Source organism: Danio rerio, chromosome 19 (assembly GCF_052040795.2).
Source record: "Danio rerio strain M-AB ecotype USA chromosome 19, GRCz13ab, whole genome shotgun sequence".
Lineage (NCBI taxonomy): Eukaryota > Metazoa > Chordata > Actinopteri > Cypriniformes > Danionidae > Danio > Danio rerio.
In genome coordinates, this window is record NC_141039.2 from 11,177,882 (window position 1) to 11,190,639 (window position 12,758).

The 12,758-nt window shown below is 37.3% G+C and overlaps 1 protein-coding gene across 13 annotated transcripts in view; it reads right to left on the reverse strand.

The window, feature by feature from the left end:
- The window catches only part of grin2da (glutamate receptor, ionotropic, N-methyl D-aspartate 2D, a), a 257,377-nt gene that overhangs the window by 167,091 nt on the left and 77,528 nt on the right, over positions 1 to 12,758 (reverse strand). For 2 of the 13 annotated variants that reach the window (XM_087295417.1, XM_087295424.1), the window contains exon 4: positions 1,454 to 1,558. The exons of 5 other annotated variants lie outside the window; for them this stretch is intronic. The gene's annotated coding sequence lies outside the window, so the exon portion shown is untranslated. 6 more of the 13 variants (XM_087295419.1, XM_087295413.1, XM_087295422.1 and 3 more) reach the window with 4 other exon arrangements.

The window sequence follows — 12,758 nt, forward strand, 5'->3', positions numbered from 1 at the left end:
GTGCTGCTTCAACTGAAGCAAGTGAAGGGTTCTTTATTTGTGTATGTGTGTGTTTATGTGGTCTGCGGTTATGTTGTTGGAGTCAACAACTGTAACCTGAAGAGGACTTTGAAGTAGCAGAAATCTCAAATGGTTCCCTCTTCCTCTAGTAACACCAGAGCCTTCCTGCCACCTTCAAACCTGTCAAATGAGCCTTTAGGTGGCTCCTGCAAAAAAAAAAAAAAAAAAAAAAGAAACTGACTTTCCCATGGGAAACAGTCTCAGACTGTCAAACCAACCTTCATGTTTCAGACAGGTCACCAGCTCAACTTCAACATTTAGGTAGGATGTAGCTGACGGCTTGGTAAAACACTGTCAAATTCATTGAGCACCCTATATAAAACTGAAATCCAGGTGAGCATGATAAGAGAAACATGAAGAACAGTAGCACACCAAAAGTAATCAAACCTATGACACAAATATATCACTCATAGCAATCAAATAGTCAAATAGTATGCAGCAATGTAAAAACTCACTGAGCAATAAAAATACAAAAGCTCATTCTTCCTAATAAGCCAGAGACATGCAAATTCCTTCAATCTTGAATGCTCAGTAACAAGTGGCACACAAAAGAAGGCAATCTGAGCTACAAGAAAGAAGGCACCTCAATTACTAAACTCTGCACACTGGCTCTGATATTAAAGACCTAATGAAAAACATTAAATTTAATACTGTGACCTGGTTTAATATTCCACACTTCTAAAAGAAACTATATTCTTCCGAGAAACAGAAATGACACCATTTACATGTATTGTATGAAGGGGGAAAAGACGTTCAAACCCTTGAAATGTCGGCGTATTATTAGAATTGCGGCTACACATAACATGACGAAAACTGATTAATCATTTGATCACAACTCAAAACACACACACACACACACAAACACGGAGAAGCAGACGACTGCATTCAAACTGCAGTGTTTCCAGAGGAACGTTCAAATTTAAGCAGGAAATACATATCTGACTATTTAATGAAATTCGCTCGACCACTTGTCACACTGGAAGATGGAATGGCTATACATACGTGCTGTCCTCCGTGGACTGCTCCTCTCCCTGAGGAAGCATACTAGGCTTGTCAGTGAGGTAAAGTTGAGACCCTATTCGCCAGCCCGTGGGGTAAAAGTCACTACTATCCTATATGTGTTTAGGATGTCTAGGTGATGGTCGGGTTAGAGAGAGAGACACCTCGCGTTATGTGCACGCGCATCAATGACAGAGGGGTCAAACCCCTCGCGCACCGGCCGGTTGTCTCCTATCCATCAAAGTGGAAATGCGCGCGAGACACAGGAGCGTTCATGCGCTGACGCAGAAGCGTGTCTCGCGCTTGCCGCCTTTTACAGGTTTGAAGGACAAAAATCCGTTGAGGACTTCACCAAACACCCCACAAGAAAGAAAAAAAAAAACAGCACACTCACTGTTTTTCAGGATCCAGACACTCTGTTCTCCCTGCGGCACTTCGTCACCTGTATATCCATTCCACAGCTGTCCATTTCCACGACGCTTCCACCCGGTGTGTTTCTCTGAGGTAAAAAAGGGGGGAAATTGTACGTACACACTGTCTCGACCTCTCTTTACTCAGCCTGCCTACATGTTGCTGACTAGCTCTCTCCCACCCTCCTTACCTCCCCCTCCTCTCTGTTTCTCACTCACTCAGTCTCTCTCTCCAGTTATTTTGTTAAAATTCAGTATATACGCCCCGTCACCTAGCAACCTCTCTCTCCCTCTCTTCATCACTCGCGCGACACGTGTTGAATGCTAAACTTGCCGTTGTGGACGGTTGCAGGAATATCTTAAAAGCGCATGTACACGCGCCGGTGGCGTATCACTATGCAATCAAGAGAGTTATTATAGCCCGCTTCCTCACAGCCTCCTCCCGTCCTTTACCCGGGAAACGTTCCCGCTCTTTCCCACTACAGCCCCCTGAGACGCAACTTGGCGTCTTGCCGCCTAAAAGGAGACATGTAGAACGTTAGATAATTACTGCCAATTATCCTTTAACATTGTGTGCTCCTTTCTGTCATTGCGCTCCCCAAAGTCGTTTTTACAAACCGTTCATTCTTTTAGTTATCCAAATGAGGGCTGCCTGGCGCAAGGAGAAAAAAATGCGAGTTATATTGATAGCGTTGCAAACTCTTTTTTCTGTTTTAATCCTACTCCTCTCTGCTAGCCGGTCATGATGTTGTCCTCTGCTGGACACCAGGGTGTTGAATGCTGCAGAGAACGTGAGTGTTCAGCAGTCCGTCGTCCTCTCCGAAGGTAATCACTTTTTGCCGTATATGTGGACGGACTGGGAAATGCAGACTGAGGGGGGAGATGATGTGTGTGTGTGTACACTTTGAATAGTATAGTGTTTGTTTGCAAAATTGAACTGAATTTGGCCACGCCCCACAGGAAGTTAAAATATATGGGCGGAAAGAGATGTTGATTGAATAGTAAGCATCAATAGCTGTTTCCCATTACGTTCAAATTGAGCAAATTGAAACGGCAAATATGCCAAATAGAAACATATAATTTTTGCAAATACTCGGTTATAGTGCAAAAAAAATGTTTTTGAGCTCATGGTTTTTCCAGACGAATAGATAAAAAGAGAATATTTTGCAAAACTGTAATGGAAAGTGCATTGGATTTCCCCCCTACATTTACAAGTTACCTGACATAAACAGCAGTTACATGATTAGTGTTTAAATTATACATTGGTTAACGAGTTGTTTTTTCAGCAGTTTGTGTTATGCATGCTTCAGTGAACCAAATTCATTCATTCATTTTTCCTTCAGCTTAGTCCCTTTTTTCATCAGGGGTCTCCACAGCGGAATTAACCGCCAACTTATCCAGCATATGTTTTACGCAGCGTATGCCCCTCCGGCTGTCACCCAGTAATGGAAAACATCCATACACACTCATTCACACAAGGGTTGTAAGATTATGCCATCTTCCATCGCCGATGGCCGAAAGACAAAACCCCAGAGAGGAGTGCACGTCGGACAGTTTAGGATGTACCACTGGATCGTCGCTCACTATAGTTGTTAAACATGATATTTCATTAATCTTGTCTCTTTCTAATGACTCTTCTGTCTTTTGAATCTATCAGGTAACGTGTCACAGCGTCAATACACTGCTTCAATCTTTCGCTTTCATGCTTTTACTTAATCATTTTAATGAAAATATTAGATACTGTTGGTTGGTTGCTGATAGTTGCGCAACTTTTTTTCCAACTAAGTTTGTCGACACCATTTTAACGACACAGATTACTCTGCCTGTTCATGCCAGAGTCCCACCTAAAAAGGGATTAACAGTTGGTAATTTGTGTGTAACTAATCTATATTTATTAATAATTTGGTTATGGGCAAAACTAAGACCAAGCGGCTCAGGTAGTTGACACGCTAGGCTAAAAATAATTCATTCGTTATGAATTAATTAATTATGCATAAATAATTAATTTCAATGCCACCTATGATGACGATCCCATCGTTCATCGAGATGTTTGACATTACATATCGTACGATGCCAAATTGGTCGACATCACCCAACCCTAATTCCCACACATACACTATGGCTAATTTAGGTTATTTAATTCACCTATAGTTCTTGTCTTTGGACTGTGGGAAAACCGGAGCATTCGTATGAAACCCACATGAACAGGGGAGAGCATATAAACTAAACTGCCAACTGGCCTAGACAGGACTTGAACCAGTGACCTTCTTGTTATAAGGTGACAGTGCTAACCACTGTGCCACTATGTCACCCTATTTAATTAAATATAATTTATTAATTTAATGTATTTTAGCTGTCAGTGTTTTCAGGGATAATGGGTTAATTTCTCTGAGAGGCTATTTCAACAAACATGTCATTCAAGAAGACAACCTATTAGCAAGTCAGTAAATTCTACTATTAAAAATTTTCATAGAAAACTTCCATATTTCATTAATGTATAGTATGACAGCATGTCCTAATTACTGTACACACAACTACTGTACAGTGCTGAGACCCTCATGACATTTCTAAAAGTTTCTATTTCCGCCAAGTCATGGAAAAACATGGCAAGTATCACCTCAGGTAAGCCTACAGATTATGTGCTTTATTCATTGTTAACGGCTACCAATGTGAGTGAGTTTAAAGTCTACTTTTTTTCGTATTTTGATGCAATTCCTAGAGAAATGGAATATTAAATGAGAAAACAGTGGGCGTGGCTTGTTTTTTCTACCGCGAGCTGAATGGATAGTAAAGTAGGTATTTTATTCAGAGCGATCAGAACAAAGAAAAGGGTTTTAGAAGAGTTATTACAACCTAACAGACTCCTTCTCATCAACATTTCTGCTTGTTATCAAAACTGACAGTTGGAGAGGTGCGGTTAAGTATGTTAGCCACACCCATTACCACAAAAACACTTAACCTGAGAATTTGACAAAAAAAAACGGAAGTGCATTTTCAGATTTTAATTTTAGATTAGAAGGGCAAACTATTTTTTTTCTTTTCTTAATGACATGCACAGATAAATTGTTTACCACAAAACTGCCAATGACTACGTTTACATGGACATCAGTAATTTAATTATTTGCCTTAATCTGAATAAAACAATAACATGATTAAGGTGTTTCCAAGAGTTGCTTTTTGTATGTTTCTTTCATGATCCCCTTTTACATGCTATAGCACATAATTGCATCACCACGCTATCCATATTTCCTCTGGAGTTTCATGTAAATTGGGGTGTTTCATTTTTAATTTGTTGACTTTCACTGCAGTTTGGCTCTTCATTTGTTCATTCAGAATCATTGTAAGCATGCATGTATGAACTACGGAAAAAAGTGTTGTTTTGAACTGTATACCACACGCCGTATGAGGGAAAAACCTTCACATTTCGTGATGCATGACTATCTTGTTGTAAAATGCAAGGATAATCCTACACGACGATAATAGTTTGATTAAGGTGTTTACATGTCTGTACTGCACTTCAATAATGGGACTAAAATCGACTTGCTCCACGTCTTAATTTGGTTTCTGTTTAGGTTGATTATGAATTTAGTCGAATTAAGTTAATCAGAAATCGCTGTTTACATGGTAGACTCTTAATCAGAGTATTGTCCTAATCGTATTAAAATCTGATTATTGGTGTCCATGTAAACATACTCAATGTGAGCTAACAAAATCAAATAATTAGTTTTGATTTCATTCGAACTTTAAATATCATTTTACCTGACATTTATTGCCATACTACTGAAAGCAGCAGCAGATAGTTTACCTCAGATCTTGAAAATTAAATAACGTCTTGAAATCTAAAGTCAGAACAGTGATTATAACCCTTACCATTTTATTGGGAGTGCAGTGCACGGCTGAAATGTACACCCACTGAACTTCAAATGTAATCACTCGATTGAATGGGCATTATCAGTGGTTATCAGCTAATGCATATGGGCCAGTAGGGGCCTTCTGCGCCCACTGGTAGGCTCGGAAGTCTGTTATTATCCATCCACATGTTTAATCAGCTATACTAATAGAGAAGACTACAGATTTAGATATACTTTTACATTACTGTAACGGTTGGGTTTAGGGGTAGACGTTAATACAATACAATTAATGGGAAATTTATTAAATAATATAAATAATTTTCATTAACTTCTGGTCTGTGATCTATAGCTGATTAACCATATGGATGGTTACAACAGGCCCCTACTAGCCCATATCTTATTATCTGATAACCACTGATAATGCCCATACAATCAAGTGATAACATTCGAAACGGCTGGAAGTTTTTAGGAATGGCTGGTATTTAAATATTGCTGTTGTGTTGCCTCACATTTGGTGCAGACATCCAAATTGCCTGTTGCTGGAATCTTGTCACGGCACATGTTGTTAGGACATGGTTTTATACACCAGTTTTTGAAGTACAAACACTACACATCATAACTTTGTTACACAGACAAAAAGACAACCGCAAACACGTGGATGAGAAGGTCATGTAATGAAACAAAGCTCATCACAAACATCTTTTCCCACAAGCAGAGCAGCATACTAATATATAGAAGACGCTCAGTGTCATTCACACTATTAAACACCATCATGGTAACACACATCAAATTAAACGAATGCAATAAACATTATTTATCAACATTAAATATAACATACAACTCTAATGTACATAACTCATAAGAAAAAAATAGTAATGTCAACAAAAATAAAGTGTTATGCAGGGAATTCTGGGAAAGTCAGTTTACAGTTATTAAACATATAGGAAGAAAACTTACTGTTAACTAGGTTATGAACTGTTACTGTAGCATTTTTACAATGTATTACCATTTAAATGATTCAATGTTTGCAGAATGATGGCAAGTTCTTATCCCTGGTCATAGATTGATGGATGATCATGAATGATCGCTCTTTCTGTTTAACTTTAAGTCTGTGTGAAATGGAAGTTGTTAGACTTTTATTTAGTTTAACTTACTTTGTCTTCAATGTGCTGGCATAGGCATCTATTGAAATGTACACTATGAGTGATGGATTGTCAAATTTTACTGTACCTTTACAGGCTATATGCACATAAAACCACCTTATTTACAGGAAAATGTGTCAGTTAAACGATTAAAGTTGGTAGAACATTTGCCAGTGTTTTGTCGATTTGTCCAACCTTGTCAGATCGTTCTATCTCCCATTTAAAAAGTAGGTAACACATTTTAATGACGTTTTGATCAGCATTAGATTTTGCTACTGTTGTAAATTTTAATGTTGAGTAGTGTGATATGAAGCTGTAATATCGTCCTAACCTATCTAATCCCTATCCTCAACCTCAGAACCATTAAAATATAGTGTTGGTAGCATAATCTGATGGGCATGATAAAATGTCAGGACACCTGGTCTGGAGTTAACTTTTTCCTGTATAGTCTGCTGGGGAATGTCATGCACTCAAGAGGGATCAATCATTGTTTTGGAGGGTCAAACCCTTATTTCCTTATTAACATCCAGATGGACCAGATCTATATAGCCAATAGTCTCTAATAAACTTAACAATTTTATAAAAGTGTGATTTTAATGACCTAACCTGTCAATGTTGCTCAGCAGCATGGACAGCATCTGGATGTTTGTTATTAGTATATAGCTGTAAAGATAGTTTCAACCCCAATTCACACTGCATAAACAGATGCTCACCAAATAACAGCACGTCACTTCTCAGCAATTTTTTTTTTGTCACGACGAGTAAAAATTCAGCATCTTCAATTGGCAAAAATAAGCTCCAACAGATGCCAACAGGTACCGACTAGGGTCACAAGCTGATCCGACAAAAGCTGACGAAGTGTCTGTTGCCATCTGTCTGTCTTCGTCAGTGCAGTGTGAACTGCCTTTAGGCTAAAAAACTAAAAAGAACTTTGACATGAGTATTTCCGGCCATTGACTCACAGTCAGTCTCTTGTATATCACGTGCAAGATTGTAAGTTTGAGCTATAGGGCTGCACAATATATCATTTCAGCTATCGCAATGTGCAGATCTGCAATAGTCACATCGCAAGATATGCAATGTTGAGTCTGAATTTTAGTTGACCAGGGGCCACCGAACAGAATCACTGCCAAGTTTAATCACAATAGAGTAAAAGTTTATCATTTACTTTTGTTTTTAAGGGCTGCTACGGAGCATTTCAAGAGTTTAAAACATTTGGGCACACAAAATTATGTTTGGAGGTATGACAAAGATTAATTGTTTCTTTTTCCAACTTGTTTACGGTCCAAATATCTACATTTCAAAGCAAAAACAAGACTATTTTACTTCTGACAGATCAATTTGCTCGTTTTAAGGAAAAACTTTCAATGTTGACTTAAGGTGAAATAAAACAATATTTTTACTTGATCTAAGAATATTTTCACTAGAAATGTGACAAAGCAAAGTAAGAAATGCATTTTTTTTGCATTGTAAAAATGTATGTGTCTGTGTCACGTTCTGTACCTGAATATAGATAGACCCATTTCGTAAAACTGTATTCATTTCGCAATATTTAAATCGAAGAAAATAAAATAGCAATTTCAGATTTTTCCAATATCATGCAGCCCTAGTTCAAGCAAGTTCCAATATCAAGCAAGCCCTATTGTTGCTGGCTGCAGTTCCCTTAACAACCACCGCTCTTGCTAATAATGATATAATAATAATAATAATAATAATAATAATAATAATAACTATCTATCCAAGCATCCATCTATCCATCTACCTGTCTATCTGTCTGTCTGTCAAATAATGACCAAACATCATTTACCTTATATTTTTGTGAAAACATTTATTTATTTATTTATTTATTTATTTATTTATTTATTTATTTGTTTATTTGTTTATTTGTTTGTTTTTTGCAAAAACTAAACTAAATACCACAAAAACGTCTCTCACAAGAGGTGTTTTTTTCAGACAAATAAAAATCTGATCAAATTTATCGATAAATCAATTCGTCCGTCCATCTATTTGCCTTAGGGTTGTCGCAATACTGGAATTCCGTGCCAATTGATAAAGAATTTTTTTACTAAATATTTGAATATACTGAAACGTCCATTAAACACCGCTAATTTGCCATTGTGTTCACATGCTCAACAGGAATGACTGTGATTGGCCATGAAGGTCATCAATTCAACGAATTCACTGCTGTTAATTAAGTGTAACCACAGATATAGGGATACTGGGGCATTTCAAAGTCACGTTAATCAGCTAGTTTGTCTATAAGCTGACATACGAGTGATCTGCTGATGAATCGCTGCTTAAAATTTTAGGACCATGCTCAACAGCGCTCAAATGTTAGCGGAAAATGGACGTTTTTAAAATTTCAGTATCGATTGAATGTCAGTATTGTGACTACCCTAGCTTGCCTGTTTGCGCTCCTTTAAATTGCCAAATGAGAAATACTATCATGATAAGCATGGGCCAGAATAAAATTCTGACAGTATGATTACCTTGGATAAAAATATCATGGTTTCACGATATCACAGTATTGTGATTACTTGCCTAAAATATATTATGTGCTATCCTTATACATAAATTGCTTATTTAACTTTAGAATAACAATATTCTCACTTAAAAATCTCTTAAACTTGATTTTGTGGCATAATTGATGAGTATTTTTCTAATTTCGCGGATTTCCTGTCCGCCATTAACAGTCCCCATCAGTTTCCTGTCCATCACATGCAAGATAATATGGTCACTACAAACGTTTGGAAGAAGTGCGTTAATCATTAATTTTCAATAAATATTTATAATATTTTGGAACAGTAACCATGTTATGGTAAATAATTAAAGGTGCAGTCTTTGCAGGTGCATTGTCTTCAGAAACTTTTTTTTTTGTGCAGTTGAATGTCTCCTCACATTCCAATAGTGATAATTAAAGTAAATGATCTAAATGTATTTATATGTATTTTTATATTCTGGGTAAGGCATAAGACAAAAAAATGTGCAATTCAAATTTGTCGGGCCGATAAATCCAATAAGTAGCCCAAACCTTCTGTCAACAAATGAAGTTTTTATATGCAAAAACCAATAAATGCTCTAAAATTAGTATTTTTATCAAGCTCATGTGTGTATGTTCAGTAATATTACGTTTGTAGCAAAGAAAACATTATTTTCCTGGTCTTTAAAGAAAAATAATTTAACATAAATAAAGAAGGCTGAGAAAATTTGTCATTTTTTGATAGAAATTTTAGATGGCACTTACAGGTTTTTGCATCTGAACTCTTTATATCTAGATGTGTACATTTGCACACCCCAGTTCATGCACATCCGCCGTTTTAGCACACCGCGTTCACGGAATAGTAACAGCAGTATATTAAATGCTTAATCAAAACTTTAAAATCCTGCATCAATATTAGAGTTACTTGGAAGGATGACAACATGGCTGAAGTATTTCTGTTAGACAGGTAATGTTCTGTTTTAAAACTATTTCAGTCACGCAAGAAGCAAATGTAGATTGTGTTGTTACGAATGGGTTATATGCACAGAAGTTTTGTTCAGGCACTGAAATCTTCCGGCAAAAGACTGATTGACTATTTTCAATTTCAAAAAGGAACCTTTTACAGCATTGATGATGTAGATTTTATTTAGTTTGAAAACAAAACATAAGTAAATGGCGCTTCTCCATCTAGCCCGCTTTACTGAGGTGAAGTTGGTTGTTATATTCACATTGGTTCATTTTTGAACAATGACAACCTGTGATGCTCTCCCTATATTGTTTACCATACTTTGAATATTCGGTCTAAAAAAGCATGCAAGTATGGCTTAGTAATAAGCGTAATTCCTGGAGGCCGCCGGCCAAACTCTAAGCATACAGTAGTCGCTTTGGGACAAATTAAGTGAGAGAGCATGCATGCAATACTGCAAGTTTTGCTTGCTACACAACTGAAAATGTGCTGGATATACAGCTTTTCATTCTGAATTGTAGTATTATAAAGTTTTCTAACCAGTGAATGACATGATCTAGTCATTTTAGTGGTTGTCTACTGTTATCTTTAAGGTGCGAGTTCGTGATTTCAGGAGGCGTGGCTTTGGAAGGCAGGGGAAGGGCTGTGTTTCAAAGATATGCTAACAGATAGCATTTTGGCAGATTACCGACTGCACCATAAAAATAAACCACTGACTTCTGCCGTTTCATTAGTTTCTAAAACACAGATTTCTATATAACTTGAGGCTTTTTCCTATTTTTCTTTGAATATAAAGTGAGCCACTGCACTGTTTAAGTCCATAGCATACTTGGATGGTGGTTTATAAGCATTGAGTTTTGAAATGTTTCCTGAATCGTGGATTGGCTAGTAGCTTTTGATGCTGGATGTTTTGTTTCTGCTGGAGATACTGTTGCTCTCAAAAACTAAATAAAATAGTCATAAAAATTTTAAAATCAATTTAAATATACCACGGTTTTAAAACCTTGACTTTTTTTAAACCGTGGTAAACCTTGAAACCAGTTATCGTCCCATGTGTAATCATGAACCTTTCCTTTTATAAAAAAAATTATATGAATATTAAATGACTACATTTTAATTCATATAGAAGTTGTCTTCAGTTTCTATTCAGATATCGAATCAGTTTCAAAGCCCTTCTCTTTTCACTTCTGAATGACACACAACCCCTTGTGGGTGTGTGCGCGTGTGAGCAAGCAAGCGAGAAAAAGACACAAGGGCCAAGAGGTGTGTATCTATGTGTAATACCGGTGTGACAGATTGACAGTGTGAGTATATGTGTGCACAAGTGTGACTGAGAGGAGGGCTGCAGGTGTGCTTGTGTGTATCCCGAAACGCCGCGCGCTATTATATATCCGACTATCTGTATTTGTCTACAAACACTCAGTAGTCTTCAGTTTCTTTGAAATATTAAAAATAGCTCTAATTAATTTAAAAGCACTGGACCTGCATCCCATTTTTCATGGTCTAGAAAGTAATTGGAGGACAGGCCAGTGACCTCTGTTGGCAGTTGCAGTATGACGAACTTTGAAAATATTTTTATACATTGGATACTGAGCCCAATCCCTGTCAGCAGACGGACTCATAAATCAGTGAACACTCGTACAGTCAGCCCAGAATACAGTTCTAAGATGAAATCCCTCGTGCAGCGCCAGGGAAGGGGATTAAGCAGGAAGAACTGTGTAGAACTAATGTGAATATTATTCATATACATATACATTTAAATGCAGAGCTTTTCTCACATCTTCCTTGTCATACTTTTTGGCTTGTACCAGACTCAAGTGAATATGTTTTGCTGTAGCGTCCAGTAAGCTGCTCTCTGCAAGAATTATGAATCATTCATGTCATGTTTAAATCATTGTTTATAGCCATACAAACTGAAATTTAAGGCATGGAAGGCTCTTTTGTTATTTTGCTTTTGAATTTTTTGTCATTTTGTGTGTATCTGTTTGTTCATCTCTGAAGTTTATATTGTTGCTTAAATCTAACAGCAAAATCAGCAGCTTTCCAGGATTACAGCAGAGAACTCATCTTATCAGCAGTCTTAAATTGAAGCCAAGTTTAAGAGTGCAAAGTATTAAAGTTTTTCACCTACAGTACTACAAGGTTACTGTGTATACACTCACCGGCCACTTTATTAGGTACACCTTACTAATACCCGGCTGGATCCCATTTTTCTTCAGAATTGCCTTAATCTTTTGTGACAGATTAAACAAGGTACTTGTAATATTCCTCAGAGATTTCGGTCCATATTGACATGATAGCATCACACAGTTACTAAAGATTTTTTTGGCTGCACATCCATGATGTGAATCTCTAGTTCCACCACAACTCAATTGGATTGTGCTCTATTGGATTGAGATCTGGTGACGGTGGAGGCCATCTGAGTGCAATGAACTCATTGTCATGTTCAAGAAACCAGTCTGAGATGATTTGTGCTTTATGACATGGCGCGTTATCCTGCTGGATGTAGCCATCAGAAAATGGGTACACTGTAGGCATAAAGGGACAGACATGGTCAGCAACAATACTCAGGTAGAGTGAGTTGATATGATGCTCATTTGGTACTAGTGTTGGGTCCAAAATGTGCCAAGAAAGTATCTTCCTCACCATTACACCACCACCACAAGCCTGAACTATTGATACAGGGCAGGATGGATCCATGTTGTTGGCACCAAATTCTGACCGTACCATCTGAATGACGCAGCAGAAATTGAGACTCATCAGATTAGGCAATGTTTTTCCAATCTTCTATTGTCCAATTTTGGTGAGCCTGTGCGAATTGTAGCCTCAGTTTTCTGTTCTTAGTTGACA